This window comes from Theropithecus gelada, chromosome 12, assembly GCF_003255815.1.
Source record: "Theropithecus gelada isolate Dixy chromosome 12, Tgel_1.0, whole genome shotgun sequence".
Lineage (NCBI taxonomy): Eukaryota > Metazoa > Chordata > Mammalia > Primates > Cercopithecidae > Theropithecus > Theropithecus gelada.
The window spans coordinates 705,804-713,681 of NC_037680.1; the positions used below are offsets into that span (position 1 = coordinate 705,804).

The 7,878-nt window shown below is 51.0% G+C and overlaps 1 protein-coding gene across 4 annotated transcripts in view; it reads left to right on the forward strand.

Annotated features, from left to right (window-relative positions):
- SMPD4 (sphingomyelin phosphodiesterase 4) overlaps window positions 1-1,139 on the forward strand; it is a 31,943-nt gene extending 30,804 nt beyond the window's left edge. For 2 of the 4 annotated variants that reach the window (XM_025404686.1, XM_025404687.1), the window contains one exon: window positions 159-1,138. The gene's annotated coding sequence lies outside the window, so the exon portion shown is untranslated. Of the gene's footprint in view, window positions 1-158 lie in introns of all 4 variants that reach the window. The other 2 variants (XM_025404685.1, XM_025404688.1) reach the window with 2 other exon arrangements.
- Window positions 1,140-7,878: the final 6,739 nt, after the last annotated feature.

Sequence of the window (7,878 nt, forward strand, 5' to 3'; positions counted from 1 at the left end):
CCAGCTACTCGGGAGGCTGAGGCAGGAGAATGGCGGGAGGAGAATGGCGGGAACCCGGGAGGCGGAGCCTGCAGTGAGCTGAGATCTGGCCACAGCACTCCAGCCTGGGCAACAGAGCCAGACTCTGTCTCAAAAAAAAAAAAAAAAAAGAAGGGAAGGCAGGCGGGGCCCGGCAAAGGAGTGGCTACCAGGCCTCAACAACCACGTTCTGTGACAGCGCAGTGACAGCGCAGAGATCGGCGCCGGCCCCTCCCTCCCTCCGCCAAGGACTCCGCCCAGCCAGCTCTTGGGGCCTTTTTCCAGCGCCCATTTGGGTACTCTGCCGCTAAGCTTGGGAGTCAGCCTGCCAACAGCCGCCTGGCCTGGCCTCCCGACTGGCTGGCCTTGAGGTGGGCAGAGCGGGTTGTGGCACCTCCTCTCCCTGTGTGGGACCAGGACGGTGGCTCAGCCTCCACTCCAGGGAAGAATCAGTTTCTAGAGTCGTGAGAAAACTATTGAGAGTGGCTCTCCTCTGAGTCTTCACTGTGAGGGGCATTCTTCATGTTCTCCCAGCTGTTCCAAGACTGGGCCGTAGAATTCCATGTTTCAGGAGCCTAAGACCCTCCCAGAGCCCAGGTGCTTCACCGCAGACCCCAAGCCGTCAAGCACATCGCCCAGAGCAGTGGCCAACGTGGACCCCTGTGCCTTGTCACAGATGGGTGCTGGTCCTCAGGTGTTGCAGACACTGCTGGGTCCATGGGGTCGGATTCTGCCAGTTTCTGCTCTGCAGCCAAAGATGGTCAGAAGCATTGTCGCTTCACTAGCATCAAGTGCTCAAAGACATGGCAGCCATTTGATGGTACTTAAGTATTCAAAATGACGACAACTGCAGATTCTCTGACAAACCAGCACGGGGTCTTCACCTTCCTTCACCCCACAGATGACACGCCAGGGACAACAGCATCTCAGTGGCGATTTCCAAACCAAGCCTTTGTTTTTGGTGTGGGAGTTTAGGGGTTTGCTTTAATGTTTTTCAAATTGTAAATGTTGGGCTTTGTATTTTGATGTGAACTGAGAATAATGGCATTTTAGGGCCTGTGACCAAAAATCAAGCTTGTAACTCGACCATGGATCTGAATAAACCTGTCCTTGCTTCTGAGTCTTCTGGCACCTGGGCTCAGTCTGCAGGAGCTTCACCTGTGCAGAGTCCCTGAGCACACGGGGGCTGCAGACACAACTGCTGGGCACCCTGTCGGCCCCTCCCTGCAGTGTCCACGGGCCTGGGCCTCTGGCTTCCTGTTCTTTCCTCTCTCAGAGGCACAGTGACTTTGCCCCGTCTTTACAAAAGATTCAAAAAGTTAGGCATGGTGGCTCACATGTGTGGTCCCAGCTACTTGGGACACCGAGTTTGGAGGATCGTCAGGACCCAGGAGGTAAAGGCTGCAGTGAGCCTTCATCACGCCACTATCCTCCAGCCTGGGTGACGGAGTGAGACCCTGTTCTCAAAAGCTGACCTCCAGGAACATGTGCTGCCATGTCTATGGCTTCCAGAAGCTCCGAGGATTGCGGGAGTTGCTGGGGGCTGAACTATCTGGCCAGGAGCGGGGGTGCAGACAAAAACGTATTGAGAACCAAGAACAGCAAAGCTGAGTGAGGGGGCAGGGTCTTGGTGGCTGGGACCTGGACAGTGATGGCCACAAAGCCAGCTGGTGCTCAGTGGCTCCTGCCTGGGGAGCGAGGATGGCAGCAGGCAACTAGGTTCCAGCCACTTCCAGGTGGGGGGTAGGGACCTCGCCAATAAATTGGGATTTAAATTTTGCCGAGAGCTTTCACTCTAGAGAAAATGGGACTGCTGGGACGAGAGCAGAAGCAAAATGCAGTTGGGGGGGCCTGGCCAGGAGGCACTTGGGGACTTCCAGGGAAGGCCTGTAGTTGGAGCAACTTGGGAAGCAGTTCTGTCTGGGGCACAAGGAGGAGGGACGCCAGGCTGGAGGCAGGAGCGCCTGCACATTCTCATCTCCAACCCTGGATGCCTCCAGAGTGGTCTGCCCTAACTGCCACTGCCGCCGCCACCTCAGCTCCTAGGACTTTTTGCCATTGGGCCACACTCCCCTGCTAACAGGCCAAATCCAGATGCTTCTCTGACCAAGTGGCCTGGAGCCTCTGGCGGCAGAGCTTCAGGCTGTCCTGACATCACCCCTGCCCCCTGCACATCCGCATTGTCCTCCTTGCCCCGAGGCAGTGCTGTTCCCTGGAGCCCATTCATGGCCCACTCCCTTGCACGACCAACACATTACACCTCTAGGATATGCCAGCGCCCCTGTCATCTGAGGTAAGTCAGATTCTGATTGTGCAAGCAACTCACACGCAGAGGCCCTGTGCAGTCAGGAGAAATCTATACCTTTCCCCTTGGACATCCAAGAGCAAGTTAGATCCCCTAAAGGCCAGCTCTCACCAATAACCCTGACATTTCCAATATAAATGAGAGAGAACTCTTCTTTTTTTTTTTTTTTAAACTGAGTATCTCACTCTGTCACTCAGGCTGCAGTACGGTGGCACGATCTCAGCTCACTGCAAGCTCCGCCTCCCGGGTTCACGCCATTCTCCTGCCTCAGCCTCCCGAGTAGCTGGGACTACAGGCGCCCGCCACCATGCCCGGCTAGTTTTTTGTATTTTTAGTAGAGACGGGGCTTCACTGTGTTAGCCAGGATGGTCTCAATCTCCTGACCTCGTGATCCACCCGCCTCGGCCTCCCAAAGTGCTGGGATTGCAGGCGTGAGCCACCGCGCCCGGCCGAGAACTCTTTTGGAGACAAAAGTCTTGCTATACTGCCCAGGCTGGAGTGCACCGCACCGTCACGGCTCACTGCAGCCTGTAACTCCTGGGCTTACGCAGTCCTGCCTCAGCATCCTAAGTAGCCAGGACTACAGGCATGCGCCACCACACCCTGCTAATTTTTAAATTTTTTTGTAGAGGCGGGGTCTCACTGTGTTGCCAGGCTGGTCTTGAACTCCTGGGCTCAAGTGATGGACCGCCTCTGCATCCTGAAGTGCTGGGGTTACAGGTGCGAGCCACCACACTGGAGAGAGGACTCTCATGTAGCCTTCACTGTAAAAGCTAAGCTAGCTTCCCTTGACTCCCCAAACCAGAATTCCTAACATAATTTTCTCAAGTCACAAGGTGCCAAAACATACCAAATTATTTCCCAGTCAAGAATTCCTACTTTTGGCCGGGTGCAGTGGCTCACGCCTGTAATCCCAGCACTTTAGGAGGCTGAGGCAGGAGGATCACTTGACGTCAAGAGTTCGAGACCAGCCTGGCCAACATGGTGAAATCCCATCTCTACTAAAAATACAAAAATTAGCTAGTGTGGCGCATACCTCTAATCTCAGTTACTTGGGAGGCTGAGGCAGGAGAATCACTTGAACCTGGGATGCAGAGGTTGCAGTGAGCCGAGATTGCACCACTGTACTCCAGCCTGGGTGGCAGAGACTCCTTCTAAAAAATAAATAAAAAATAAAAGTGATAATTGGCAGCTGGTGCCAGGGAGAGGCCACTTCCTGATGGGCCACACCTATTTCACTAAAGGGTTAATTGAATGCAGATTCGAGGGAGAAGCAACTTCCCAGGCATGTGCATTAGGAGACAAAGTGGTGGAGTATGACCTTCTGGGGGCACCCCACCCAAAACCCTCAGATGGCATGCATACAGTTTCCTAAACACACTGTGAGCGCTCACCTCCCAGGGGTAAGGAGGGCACTATACATACGGACAGCCCACCCTAAGAGAAGGGTCACGGGAAAGGGGCCAGTCTAGAAGGTCCTAGGATCAAGGTTAAACACTTGACCTTCATGTGCCCACTTAGGTCTCTTCCAAGCGTACTTTCCTTTCTTTGCTGTTTTAAAGCCTTTTAAAATACACTTCCACTCCTGCTCTGAAACTTGCTTCGGTCTCTTTTTCTGCCTTATGCCCCTCAGTCGAATTCCTTCTTCTGAGGAGCCAAGAACTGTCGTTGCTGAAGACCCATCGGATTCGCTGCCAGCAACTTGGACACCTTCCACTGCTAACACCATTAACTCGGACACCTTCCACTGCTAACACCATTAACTCGGACACCTTCCACTGCTAACACAGTAACACTTGGTTACTGTGTTTATTTGGAGCGTAAGTAGGGTTTAAGGAGATGTGTATGGGTGCCAGGTTGACAAGGGGTGGACTTGTGATGGTTAATTCTGTATGTCAACTTGTCTGGGCCACTGGATGCACACATATCTGGTTACACAGTATTTCCTGGCAGGTCTGGAAGGGTGTTTTCAGAAGAAATTAGCATTTAAGTTGGTGGTGCAAGCAGCCATGCGTGCATTTCTGGAGCAGCTTCCCTGTAGCTTGCAGGAACCAGAGCGGGCAATAAGAGTCCCATCCTCCAAATCCTGGGGATCTGTGCTCTGATTGATGATGGTTGCTTTTGATTGTGAAAATGCAGACAAAGGCCGGGTGCGGTGGCTCAAGCCTGTAATCCCAGCACTTTGGGAGGCCGAGACGGGCGGATCACGAGGTCAGGAGATCGAGACCATCCTGGCTAACACGGTGGAACCCCATCTCTACTAAAAATACAAAAAATTAGCCAGGCGTTGTGGCAGGCGCCTGTAGTCCCAGCTACTCGGGAGGCTGAGGCAGGAGAATAGCGTGAACCCGGGAGGCGGAGCTTGCAGTGAGCTGAGATCTGGCCACTGCACTCCAGCCTGGGCGACAGAGCGAGACTCTGTCTCAAAAAAAAAAAAAAAAAAGAAAATGCAGCCAGAGAGGCAGGCAGCCACTGCTGCAATCTCCACGGCTATGTTTGCAACCTCCCTCCTCAACCCTCACCCCCTTCCTGGGGACACACCTTCCAGGAGGTTTTTATGGATCAGCACCTCCTCCTGCCTTCATTTTTCTTTTCTCCTTGGGAACCAGATGTTTAGGACTAGGACATTCAAAAGCAACCATACACCAGGCACAGTGGCTCATACCTGTAATTTCAACACTTTGGGAGGCTGAGGCAGGAAGACTGCCTCAGCCCAGGAGTTTGAGACCAGTCTGGGCAACATAGCAAGACAAAAAAAAAATTAGCCAGGCATGGTGGTGTGTGCCTTTAATCCCAGTTACTAGGGAAGCTGAGGCAGGAGGATGGCTTGAGTCCAGGAGTTCCAGGCTGCAAGTGAGCTGTAATCGTGCCACTGCACTCCTGCCTGGATGACTTTCTCTCCACTCAGGAGATCCTCACTCCCAGCAATAATGCTGCTGCCATTCATTCCACTATCAATAAGCCAGAATTACTGAATACATGTTGCTATAATTATTTTGAACACCCTGTCATCTGTTAAAAATAAGAACAAGATTATGTTTTATCTTCATTTATTTCTTCTCTAATGCACTTCCCTTTCTTTAGATCCAAATTTCCTATATCATTTTCCTTCTTTTTTTGAGACAGGGTCTCTCTGTTGCCCAAGCTGGAGTGCAGTGGTGCAATCATGGCTCACTGCAGTCTCAGCCTTCTGAGTAGGTGGGACTGCAGGCATGCACCACCATGCAGGCAAATTTTTTAGTTTTTTGTGGAGACAGGGTCTGGCTATATTGCCCAGGCTGGTCTCCAACTCTCAGGCTCAAGAGATCCTTCTGCTTTGGCCTCTCAAAGTGCTGGGATTACAGGCATGAGCCATGCACCTGACTTGATTTCTGTTGTGTTTTTGACTTCTTACATTTTCTTTTTGTTTATTGAGACAGAGTCTCACTCTGTTGCTTGGGATGGAGTGTAGTGGCAGGATCTCAGCTTGCTTCACCTCCTGGGTTCAAGTAATTCTTTGGCCTCGGCCTCCTGAGTAGCTGGGATTACAGACATGTACCACCATGCCTGGCTAATTTTTTTTTTTTTTAAATGGGAGTCTCACTCTGTCGCCCAGGCTGGAGTGCAGTGGCACGATCTCGGCTCACTGCAAGCTCTGCCTCCCGGGTTCACGCCATTCTCCTGCCTCAGTTTCCCAAGTAACTGGGACTATAGGTGCCCACCACCACGCCCGGCTAATTTTTTGTATTTTTAGTAGAGACTGGGTTTCACCATGTTAGCCAGGATGATGTCGATCTCCTGACCTTGTGATGCGCCCGCCTCGGCCTCCCAGTAATTTTTGTATTTTTAGTAGAGATGGGTTTTCACCATGTTGCCCAGGCAGGTCTTGAACTCCTGACCTCAAGTGAGTTGCCCACCTTGGCCTCCCAAAGTGTTGGGATTAGAGGTGTGAGCCATTGTGCCCAGCCAACTTCATGCATTTTCTTTCTTTTATTTTCTTTTTTTGAGACGGAGTCTTACTCTGTTGCACAAGCTTGAGGGCAGTGGCATGATCTCGGCTCACTGCAACCTCCACCTCCTAGGTTCAAGTGATCCTCCCACCTCAGCCTCCCAAGTAGCTGGAATTACAGGTGCATGCCACTACACTAGCTAATTTTTGTATTTTTTAGTAGAGATGGGGTTTCACCATGTTGGCCAGGCTGGTCTTGACCTCCTGACCTCAAATGATCTGCCCAACTCGGCCTCCCAAAGTGCTGGGATACAGACATGAGCCACTATGCCTAGCCTTCACATTTTCTTTAGATTATTTCTTAGAGTGTCTACCTCTACTGTTCCCATTATCAGTCTGTGATCTCATGTTGTCCACTTTTTTCCATTAGAGCCCTTAGCATATCAATTAATAGTTGTATTCCATTTCTTGGTCTGATAATTCCAACATCTCTGCCATATTTAAGTCTGGCTCTGATGTTTGCTGTGTCTTCAAACTGTGTTTTTTGTTTTTTATTATGCCTTACAAGTTTTTGTTGACGGCTGGTGGTGCTGAACCAGGAAGAGGTAAATGGACTTTCTGTGTGAAGTTTTATGTTGGTCTGGTTTAGGGGTTGTGCCATGTGTGTTGTTTGTTAACTGTAGGTGTCCGAGGCTTAAATCTCTGGTGTCTTAGTTTTTGTCTCCCTGTTGTCTTTAGGGTTTCCTAGAGATTTCTCAAATAAGCTCTGAGATGAGCAGTTCTTTCGCTTGCATCCCCTGTTATTATACAGGAGCCCTGTCGATGTGGCAGTAAGATGTGGGAAAGGGTAGCCAGAGCAGGCTGGGGTTAGGTTATGTTCTCTTCCTCCAGGTTTGTTGGTATCTGGTAAAATCACGATTGGCCTGGCTGTGTGTGTGTGTGTTTTTTTTCTTTTTTTTTTTTTTTTTTGAGGGGGGGCCTTGTTAAAAAAAAAAAAAAAAAAAAAAAAGACGCATTTCTTTTTATTTTTAGTTTTTAAAATTAATTTAATTAATTTATTTTGAGACATCGAGTCTCACCCTGCCGCCCAGGCCGGAGTGCAATGGCGCAATCTTGGCTCACTGCAATCTGCCCCTCCTGGGTTCAAGTGATTCTCCTGCCTCAGCCTCCCGAGTAGCGGGGATTGCAGGCATGAGCCACCGTGCCCGGCCTTTTATTTTTAGGCAGCATCTCACTCTGTCGCCTACGCTGGAGTTCAGTGGTGCCATCATAGCTCACTGCAGCCTCCACCTCCGGGGTTCCAGCGATCCTCCCGCCTCAGCCTCCCGAGTAGATGAGACTACAGGGGCCAGCCACCATGCCCGTTTTTTTTTTTCTTTTAATTTTTACAGAGACGGGGTCTCACTCTCCATCCAGGCTGGAAAGGATGCCTGGGTGCCTTTTATTATTATTATTTGCTTAATTATTTTTAGACAGAGTCTCGCTCTGCTTCCAGGTTGGAGGGCTGCGCACCGATCTCCGCTCACTGCAACCTCTGCCTCCCGGTGCACGCGATTCTCCTGCCCCAGCCTCCCGAGCAGCTGGGATTGCTGGCGCCGCCTCCACCCCGGCTAAATTTTGTATGTTT